The 11,051-nt window shown below is 42.6% G+C and overlaps 1 protein-coding gene across 2 annotated transcripts in view; it reads left to right on the top strand.

Annotated features, from left to right (window-relative positions):
• The window catches only part of KIF5C (kinesin family member 5C), a 110,512-nt gene extending 99,741 nt beyond the window's left edge, over positions 1 to 10,771 (top strand). The window contains exon 26 of one of the 2 annotated variants that reach the window (XM_088474875.1): positions 8,468 to 10,771. The gene's annotated coding sequence lies outside the window, so the exon portion shown is untranslated. Of the gene's footprint in view, positions 1 to 80; positions 144 to 8,467 lie in introns of those variants that run through there. The other variant, XM_088474876.1, reaches the window with a different exon arrangement.
• The last annotated feature ends 280 nt before the right edge of the window (positions 10,772 to 11,051 follow it).

Consider the following 11,051-nt stretch of genomic DNA (forward strand, 5'->3'; position numbering starts at 1 on the left):
GATGGTATCATCAAGCTAAGTTGTTTTAATATAGTTTTGGGGTGGGTCAAAAGCCTTACTTTGAAATCTTTGAATTTCAGGTTGATCTGGGGCGGATTGTTCTGGCCATGCTCCCGGAAGCCGACCAACCTCAATCTCGTCCCAGGCGTAGGCATCGTAGGCATGCAAGGCCCCAGATATTTCGAACACGTGTCACCCTTTTTGGAATGCCCGATGATGAGGTTTTAAGACGCTACCGTCTACCTCCCAAAATCATCATAGACACTCTCTCATTAATAGAAAGTGATCTTGAGCGGCAAATTGACAGTCCAACAGCAATACCACCACTTACGCAATTTATGGCGGTTTAACATTTCTGTGCCTCAGGATCGTTTCAAACAACGGTGGGAATAGTGGCGGGCATCTCCCAATCCTCCTTTTCCCGGATCCTGAGGGCAGTGATGGAGGCACTTTTCAAGCACCTCCATCATTTTATTCAAATGCCTTTGGATATGGGTGCCCTTAGTGTGGCCAAGGCCAATTTTTACCAAATAGCTGGCTTCCCACACATCATAGGGGTTGTGGATGGTACTCACATACCACTTCAGCCTCCAGCCCGGCTGGAGGCCATATTTCGAAACAGGAAACACTATCACTCCCTGAATGTAATGGTGGTATGTGATGCCTCCCTCCAGATCCTGTCCCTGAATGCTAAATTACCCGGAAGTGCACATGACTCCTTCGTCATCCGGCAATCAGGGATATGGCACAAATTAACCAACCTACAAGCTGGTGATGCGTGGCTTCTGGGTAAGTGTAGACCTTTAGTACATAACAATGTTAAGCTTGATACACAGTGTTCCTGATGTTGTCAATTCTTTTCCATAGGAGACAGTGGATATCCTTGCATGTCCTGGCTGCTCACTCCTTATTTGGCTCCCACACCAGGCCCACAAAGTGCATTTAATTCCGCACTTACAGCCACCAGGCAAGTGGTGGAGCGCTGTATCGGCCTTTTAAAAGGCCGATTCAGATGCCTCCACCGCTCTGGTGGCGAGCTCATGTATTTGCCGGATATGGTTTCGAAAATTGTGGTCCTGTGTGGGATATTTCACAACATCGCCATAAGGAGTGGTGTCCCAATGCAGCCAGAGGATGCCTTACCTGAGGATGGCCCCCCCGAGGTTGGTCGGAGGTCAGTATGTGGGGGGGCCATACGTGATGATGTGGTGGCCAGATTTTTTAGGTAAGTTTTAACAAAACAGTGTTTAAACCTAATGTGTTTGTGTTTGTTTGCGAACATCTAATTTTGTTTTATTTTTTTCAACATCTTCGGTTTGTTCACATAATCTTTGGCACTACAACGCTCACTACTTCATGCTACCCTTACCAAACCTGGATCTGGTCATTTTGGGAATATATTCTGGAACCCATATCGCAACGCCATGTTTGTGGAATCATTTTGGCATGGTCTTCCTCAACCAGTTCTTGATTTGTTTTTTTTTGTTGTTTTTTTATTGGGTATGTGTTGTATTTGAGATTATCACTGTGTGTTTTTTTTGTGAGTGACCACTTTGATTTCTCAGTTATGTTGTGAATAAATGTTTGGAGAGTTAAATGTTCTTCCTTTTTTTGAACGTTACCAGCAAGTTTAACCAGGTTAACACACCTTACATTTGACTAAGGGGTAATCCAGTACTGACGCCAGTTGAGCAAAAATTAAATATGTTTTCAGGTTCCCAACCCACACCAAAAGGAAGCCTGTCCAATCATTTGGCTTTGTAAGATTCACCTAAGCAGCTTGCCCACCAACTAGGAACCTGTAAAATGTCGAAATATCTAATTGACACTACACACAAAAAGGGAAATGACATTGTTACTGTTATGTGTTTCTTGAGGGTGTTTTACATACAAATACAAAACCCAATCTAATTTTTAAAAAATGCAAAACCTTGCAGGAACAGTCTACTTATGTCAGGGTTAACTATCTTTGGTTTTGAAAAAACGAATGAGGCAGAACGTATATTAGAAATAAACAATTTATTTTGAAAAAGATAAAAACCAAAAAAAACTACTGCCGAAGGTTGCCAGACAGCCGGTCAAGGGCCACAAGCACCCCAATTACATTTTGGCGCATGTGTGCCACACAATCTTCGACCTCTTGCCGACGCCTCTGTTCCTCTGTGGGTGAGAAAAGTGTGTGGATTAATCAAACAATAGGGAATCCACATTAAAAAAACAAAAACACAACGAAATCACTCCAAAACCAAAATTAAAAAAAAAAGGGGTGCTGCAAAAATTACAAGGCCTATGTAGAAATACCCACAGGTGTGATATGTGTATGTTGAAATCAGCAGGAAGAGGTAAAGGCAAACTGCTAAATCACCAAAAAACAACCAAAAAATCACGAATAAAGGAACGACACATGATTACATACAAACAGTTTGTGGTTAAAAAAAACGCAAAAGAAAAACATACCGGTAGCCAAAACGGCAGATCCCGAAGTCCCTCCATCTTCATCCTCGGAGGGGCCTTCATTCCCCAAAGAACGGGGCGGGGTTATCACGGACTCCGGGGAGGGGGTAATTGGAAGAGGGGTGGTTGGAGGAGAGGGGGAAGGGGGACGGAGGGGATGGAGGCCCGACAGTTCCGGGAGAGGGTCTTGGAAGGCTTGGGAGGAGGGGGGAATAGGGGAATTATTTGGGGTGGAGTGTTGGCTGGGGGTGGGTGAGAGTGGGCGGGACCGCCGTCTGGCCGGACGGTGACGGCGTAGTCTTGCCTGTCCCCCTAAAAGATGTCAAACAAATTGTGGTTAGTTTCTGGCCAAATCCTGGCCAAATAACATTTTAAAATCACCCACCACCAACAAAAAACATGCAAATATGAGTAGAATGAATATATCAGAAATAGAGGGAAAACATGGTCATGCAGATATGAGGAGAATGAATAAATAGGACAGACATAAAAACATGCACATGCAGATATGATGAGAATGAAAAAATAGGACAGACATGAAAACATGCACACGCAGTTTGCCCCACAAAGACAAACATGAAAACCACAATACATAACACTTACTTTCCACTATCTGCATGCGAAAGCATGCCAGCAAGCGGGGCGTTCGCCGTTGCAGGTCAGACCACCTGCGCTCCAGCTGGCCGATGTTGCGGCGTGAGCCGAAGGAGCGCAGGCGGGCCCGTGCCTCCGCATACGCGGAACGCTTCTGCCGGTTGGTGATGGGTGGAGGCTGGCTGGTGATACGCCGATCCATCACCTCCGTTAGCACCAGCAGCTCGCGCCTGGTGAATGCGGAGGCTCTCATGATGGCAATGGTGTTTTTCTTAAAATTCATTTTTGATAAAGTGTGCCAAAAATTTCTGATTGGCTAATGTATCTTGGAAATTAACAGGAGCAATTTTATTGGTTAGTGTATGAGTCATGTGTTCGACAGGGCCAGAAATCTCTGGAGAGTTATGATAGGCTTGATGCAGTGACATGCGTAAGCAAATTTAAATAAAGAAATTAACCCCGGGAAATATGCGGGGATCCACAGCAATAGAACAATTGTTTCATTGTGGCTAACATGTTTTTTGAGCAATAAAAGCGAATGTTTAAGCCGTACGTATTCTGCGGGTAAACACAAACACGGACAAGAGTAAAGTTTCTTGCATTGTGTTGAAAAAAAAAAACCATTAAGCTAATTGATACATTGATTGGCATGATACGATTGATGGAGGTAGGCAGAATAAAGGAGCAGGTAATCGACATCTGACATGGCCACTTCCGGTTTATACTTGTGCGTGCGTTGCCTTCAAGCCATTTCGGGGATGTACGCTCGCTATTTCGCACGCTCGTTAGTTAGAGGAGGGGTCGTCTGAGTTTGGGGAGGATTTTTAGATGCGATCGAAAATACGAGCGAGCCCTTGAATTTAAATATTTTTGTACGTACGCCTAACGTACGTGCGCCTGCTTGCGAGTGGGTCTGAATGAGGGCCTTAATTCTCCCACTTAGCTTTTTGGGGAAAGAAAGTTAGAGAATTACATTTTATAAGCAATGACTTGCGTAGGGAAGATCTAGCCCACAATAAGGGCATAAACGCCCAACCGCCAACCCAGAAATTCTCTTTTTTTGTAACCTCTTGTCATTGGCTAGTTTGTTTATTGCTAAAAATAAAAATTTTAGGTCTAGGAACTAGATAAATCTTTATGGATTTAGAGAATGGAAGGCTCCTGAACTGGTATAGCAGCCATTGTAAGATCTGTCTTAGGTTTCATATAGAGTACATATGTGAGTAATTCAATTTATTAAAAAGGTAGAGAAGGAACAATTTAACGTGAGGCACAAATAGGATAAGTAAAGGATTTAGGGCCTGATTCAGAGCTGCTCGTAAGCGGCCACTCGTTCGTTCCGAGCGATGTTTGCCCAACTGCGCATGCGTACGGATTGTAATACGCATGTGCGAACCAGTCAGTGCGGCCGAAAATCGTTTGTTCGCTAAATAGCGAATGCCTGCTAATTTGAGTGACAGGAGGAGGCGTATGTGGGTGGTAACAGGGGAAGGTGCTTGAAAACGGGGAGTGGAGATCAGAACGCAGGCGTGCTTAAAGGTCAAAACGGGCGTTTTATGGGTGTGCATAATTAATACAGCAGCGTCATTGACCACGTCACTGGGTTATTTTATAGTCAGAACTGCTCGCATGATTGCGGTAGGAAAAACCAACCACAAGAATAGCGAGAAGTTCATACGCTGGTCGATGTACTCAATTAATCTAATAAATAGCGGACATGACGTAGGATGCGAGCGGCCAGGGGGCGTAGTTTCCAAAAAAACGGCCGCAAGTTTTGTTCGCTCGTTCAGACATAGAGGCGTGAACAGACCGCAAAGAGCGAACGGTTCATTTGAATAGCCACCCCTACTTTCAGAACGAACGACCGCAAATAGCGTCCGGCTCTGAATCAGGCCCTTAGTCATTGAAATGCCAAATTAAATTCTGCTTCCACTAGGTGGCACTGTTACTCAAGGCTAAGTTTGTGAACATATAGTACAGTTAATCTTAAGTATAAGGGACCTATTCATCATACGATAAATGGCCCGGTAACCATGCGGAAACGCTATTTAGGTTACCAGGCTATTCATCATTAGGGGTCCGATAGGACCCCCCCGGTATTCAGCAAACTCCGAAAACTGAAAGTATTCAGAGTTTGCTTGCGAGAACAAGCGCCATCTTCAGACGGCGCTTGTTCTCGGATCCCACTCCTTCCTATCCCTCCGCAGCCTTCTCACTCCCTCCTCGGCGGCTTTGCGCATGCGTGACCCGAGGTCACACATGCTTAGCCGGGACGACGGGGAGCAGGTAAGTAACAGAGCTACAGAAGTAGCTGCGATACTTTCCACGGGGACAACTGCTTTTCGGAGCAGTTGTCCCCTCACCGAAGCAATGATGGATTGCTCCGATGTCACGCTTCCTCTGCTGCGAGTTGGATACTTAAGTATCCCTCGCAGCGATTTTAAAACTTCATCATCAGTGACCAAACAAAATTGCTGTTGGGGCAGTGTGTGTTTTGGGTATACCTTTTTAAAATATGTGTCCCCATGTAAATTCTATATTGCAGATAATATCAAAACATAGAATAATGGCCACACTATGGGGCATATGTATCAAAGCTTGATGTGAGATAAAATTGTGAAATATATATCACCAACCAATCAGCTCCAAACTATCATTTGTAAAGCTGCATACACACACAACGATTTTTTGAACGATTATCGTTAACGATTTAGTTTATCATTCAATCTTTGAAAAAATCATTCACTTTCTAAGTTAAAACGATGAACGATTATCGTTCATGCGCGTTCACGTTTGTAGTTTGTAGTTCAGTCAGACTGACCAAACAACGATTTTCATTAAGGGAATATGCAAAAATCGTTTGTAGATCAAAAAAAAATGTTCGTTACAAATCTGACAGATAATCGTTCATAAAATCGTTGAGAAAATCGTTCAGAAAATTGTTGGTAACAAAATCGTTGTGTGTGTATGCAGCTTTAAACACAGCCTGCAAAATGTAAGTTAGAAGCTGATTGGTTGATGATAGATATCTCACATCAAGCTTTGATACATATGCCCCTATGTTCAATATCAGCCTTCAGTGTAAAATAGAATATATAAAAATGGCAGAAAAACTAATGTTTATGACTGTGATTGTATTGTAATTCTCTTTTGAGTTGTAATTTTTAGCGCTTAGATGTTTCTCAAAACTCAACCCATAGTTCAGACAAAACGCAGAAATTGCTGGATGCGCTGAATCCATGCTGGCTTGCTATACCCACTGGAGTCAAACAAGTCAGGAGACAGGAAGTGTAAAAGAGTCAGCTGTGGGTCAGTTGTCCTTATTAGAAACTGAACGCACACACAGCATTACAGTCTAGAACAGGGGTTCTCAACTTCACTCCTCAAGTTCCACCAACAGGTCATGTTTTATGGATTTCGTTAATCATGCACAGGTGAGTTAATCTATTTTGCTGGATCAGTAATTACCCCATCTGCTTTCACAATCAGAAATCATCATAATGTGACCTGTCGAATCCATGGTCTAGAGCAATCTTTAATGCCTGGTATACTGTGCCAATATTCTTAATGGGCATCCTGCGTGCCACTAGTGGCTTGTTTCACTCTTGTGGTATCCATTTTGCACCAGTTGGTACTGGTGGTGCTGGCACAATAGTTTTCAGATTTAACCACCTCTTCACTTCATCTTGGAATCTGCCATGCCTGCTTCTGTCTTCCACTCCTCTGCAGCAGGTTTCCATTTTAGGGGTCAATCCAATTAGATGCAAAGGGTGCAATGTGCCATTACAACAGCGTTTAAACGCTGGCAACAGCACCGCATCTCGCACCCTTCGCTATCCGACCCGAGCCTAGATTTGCATAAATTTGCTCAGAGCCCTATGGAGCTGCGAGCAATATTAGGCGAATCCAGGCTGCCGTAAAGTGCGGCCACTGCCACGATGACTCGCACACATGAGCATGGGCGACGAGAGGGGGGGAGCGGGTACAGTTTACCCGGGCCTGGGCTTGATCAAGGGCCCCGGTGTCGCTCCCCCTCCCCTCTCTCACATTAGCTCAGCACACACCTCGCGGCTACTGCAGCAGCCAGAGCAGTCTCCAATGGCTGTGGGGGTGGAGCGATCACACTGATTGCGCCCACCCCCCTCCTGCTTAGCGCCAGGCTTTGTTCTTTTTTTGCCAAGGTGGTGTGGCAACGGCTCCCATGATTAGGCCACGCCCCCTCCTTTACCTGGGCCCGGCCGGTCTCTCTACGTCTCTGCACACGAGATCATCGCACCTAATAGGATTGACCACTTAGGGAGGTGGTTTACTAACACAGCAGGCACAGAGTGATTAGCAGCTGGGAAGACTTGCTATGCAGAAACACACTATGGTGAATTGTTTATTCCATATACAGCAGCGGGGCAAATGATATCTCACAGCAACAGAGTCTTAGGAGTCTTTCACAAATTTTCCCTGGTACCTAATATCTCTTATCCATGCTATATGCTATATGCGGAGACAAAAATGTAATATCAAGGTAATTTGCTATTAGTGTCATGCCAGGGCAGCTTCATTGATAAGCAGCTATCCTGGGGAATGGCAAAACCTGTTATTTTGCTGCTGATGGCAGAGGGAAAAGTTTCCACTTCTGTTGTGTTTTCCGGCTGTGTTCTCTGTGCATGAACCATACAGCAGTTCAGCACGTGGGCACACGTAGATTAAGGCAAGAGAGGAGGATTCTAAAGAGATCCCTCTTTGCTTTCCCATGGCTCGCTGCGCTGCTGATGCCGTCTGACTCCTTGATGTGTTTTCAACATTTATCGGGTTATCATTTGCTGAAGATGTTAAATTTTCTGTGCGCTCCCATTATTATGTGTGTGATTGGGCTGGGCCAGGAATATCACAGGTGAGGATTGGCTTTATCCTTTGATGCTAATATATGTATAAACACAGGTGCCATTATTAAGACAATTGTGTAGTGCAAGTAACTGTAATTGTTTTACATATGCTTTTTACATGTTTATCAAACACCAGTGATTTACACCCTTATTAATTACAGTAGGTGGCGCTCTTTCCCTTATCCTGACATCAGAAAACCACATTTGTGCTGCACTATTGTAAATTACCTTTACTGTCAGGCTAAGGTGGGTTTGGTGACTGTATTGTGCATAAGGTATTTGCCTGTCGGAGTATGTGCTATTTAGATCCACATGAATTAAGGCCAGAGTCTATTTTATTCCAAGCGTTATTTTCTGAGTCATAAAAAGCTATTGTAAGCATAATCTATGCATCTGCATTACCAGATTAGTGAATGCAATGAATTGGATGAGCTTATTAAGGTGTACAAAATATTATTGGGAAGCCTTTTATTGTAGCAATATTTAGGAGGGTCCTATGGATTCTATAGATAAATATCCTGGTCTCTTGTTCCCCTCAGATAAGGTGATCATCGCTGAGCATACGGCACCACCACCTTCACGCTTGCAAGTTGTACACATTGTCGCACCATATATACGGAGTCATCCTTGCCTCAGCCTTTGGAACATATCCGTTTGAAGACATTAATTCTACCGCTGTGATCGTAGGCGACCCAACTGCACCCCGTATCGGCGCTGCCATTGTGTTCCGCTGTTCTCTACCTGTACTTATTCCTGGGGTATTTTTATCAAACCGTCGGATGGGGCAGACTGCCTAACCTTCAGTTCACTGCTTCATTATAAATGACAGCCTTCTCCCGTCCCCTACTTTACTTCCAGCTAGGCAAATGGTTCCGTAATATGTAATGTAGAATATAAAATTGGCCTCTTCAAAATAGACAATCCGGCATTTACACATCTAGACTTCATCCACTAAGAAGATAAACAGTAACATCTATTCTGCATCCAACATGTGTTATGGCTCAATCCACAGAAGTGTCTCTCATCATGGTTTTGGCATGGAAATTATTACCCTTTAAATCGATGCTATCCGCAGTCTGCCAGACAACATGCATCTTGGACAACGCAAGGTTTCTGAGTCTGACCGCATGTATGCAGTGTATATTATCTGTAAGTAGTGGGAAGGGTAGGGGGTTACACTGTATACAGCAATGTGACTAGCTGCTATAAGATCTTCGGAGGAATAGCTTCTAGCAGAGATTCCCGCATGGGACAGTCACGACGGACACATTTTCAAGCACATTGCAAAGAGAATTGAATGTATTCAACAGTCCTCTCCTACTGTGGTCACAATGGCTGCGCCCAGGGTACGCTTTACACCATTACATTTACAAAGATGACTCTTCTGCCTTCTAATAACCCTTATGTGCCAGTTGAAAAGGTTTTCCTCAAGGAGAAACTGCCAGTGTGTAGTCTGACGTAGAATATGTATTTATTTATTTACAGAATTTAGACTGATTTCACTTTTTTCATCTGTAGATAAGATGAGACTATTGGAGGTTTAGAGACTGGAACCTGTTGGAAGGACCTGACCTGCATAATATGTTCCGTGTATACAATATCCCAATGTTTTCTTATTTGGGACTCTTTTCTGTATGCTCCTCCAGCCCGTCCCTATCTTTTTATTTCCTCTCCCTCTATCTACACCCCCAGAATATTTATTTTGTTTGGATTATTTTGTGAATAATTTATTAATTTATTTGTTGCCTTTAATGTTATTTATTACAGAATTGCTATTTCAGATAACGATGCACATACAATTATATTATTGCAGGAATTGGTTTACAGTTTACCAAGATGATGTGTGATGGATGAGGTGAAAGGGGGTATAGTATTTGCAGAGAGGGCACAGGTGCCAGGATACCCCTTCTACTAATAAGAATCAGAACTTGTTCTAGATCAGGCCTGGCCAAACTGTGGCTCTCCAGGTGATCCGTGGGAAGGTATGCTGAGACTTGTAGTTTCACAACAGTTGGAGAGCCACAGGTTGGCCAGGCCTATTCTAGATTATGACAGTTTATATGCCCAAACATATTTGAATTTGTAATGAAATCTGGCTGTTAGTTTGCAGGATAAGGTGACGCTAATATTCCTAATTGATTCTAGTATCTGATCAGCCAATCAGATTTTCTGGAACAATCTGGAATTTTGTTTTAAAGCCAGGAATTGAGGGTTGGTACAGCAAGAAAATGATTGCTGCCACAGAACTGATGCCCACTGTGGTCATAACTGCCTGCCTTGTACCCAGTGTGGAGACAATATCATCAAAGAGAGTTGATTGGAAATTGCTGTGGGTTTATCAAGTTTCCACAGAATATTTTTGTTTTGCCTTCCTTTAATATAAGTATCTATACTCTGCAAAATGATCTTGCCTCACAGCTGTAATTGCATATTTCTGGTTAAATGCATTTTTCTGTTGTTAGCACTTTTCAGTTAACTGATATGTTGTTTTGTTTTTGTTTTTTAATTACAAATATTTCCCATGTTCACTGTTGGAATAGAGGAAAAAGCTTTTTGTATCATGTATCAGATTGTGATGTGTGTAATGTGTATGTGTTGTAGCATCTATTTTAGTGAAATGTAATTTCCCGATATTGAAGATCAAGTTAAGACCTCAGAAATGCCCCCAATAAAGGACTTTTTGCCGACTGATTTATCTGTAACATATTTCAGGGTCTCACAGAAATCGCCACAGGGTGCATCTCCATAGTTCTTACTAGGACAGGTGTGTGATACACTGGCAGATTGCATGATATTTTATCGGAAAATGTCAAGCTGAAAAAATAAAATTGAATTACAGTTTACATCCTGTTTTTAAGTTATTTATGTTTCTTAAATTCCTTTCTTGTAATAAATTAAAAAGTGAAAGTCCACATGGGCAATTTATCATACTTGTTTAAGATGCTAATATTTGTTTTACAATTTTACTATGAACTTATTTAGAATTTTACTTTGATTACAAATGTAATATTAAATATAATTTAAAGAGCAATTAATGCACAATTTCACATTAATATATAGGAAAGGTTGTGTATTAATGATCTAAATAGTATTAATGGAATAAATGGACTGTTTGTAGTTAAT

Source organism: Taudactylus pleione, unplaced genomic scaffold (genome assembly GCF_031769625.1).
Source record: "Taudactylus pleione unplaced genomic scaffold, aTauple2 ptg000156l, whole genome shotgun sequence".
In the NCBI taxonomy this organism is placed as follows: Eukaryota; Metazoa; Chordata; class Amphibia; order Anura; family Myobatrachidae; genus Taudactylus; species Taudactylus pleione.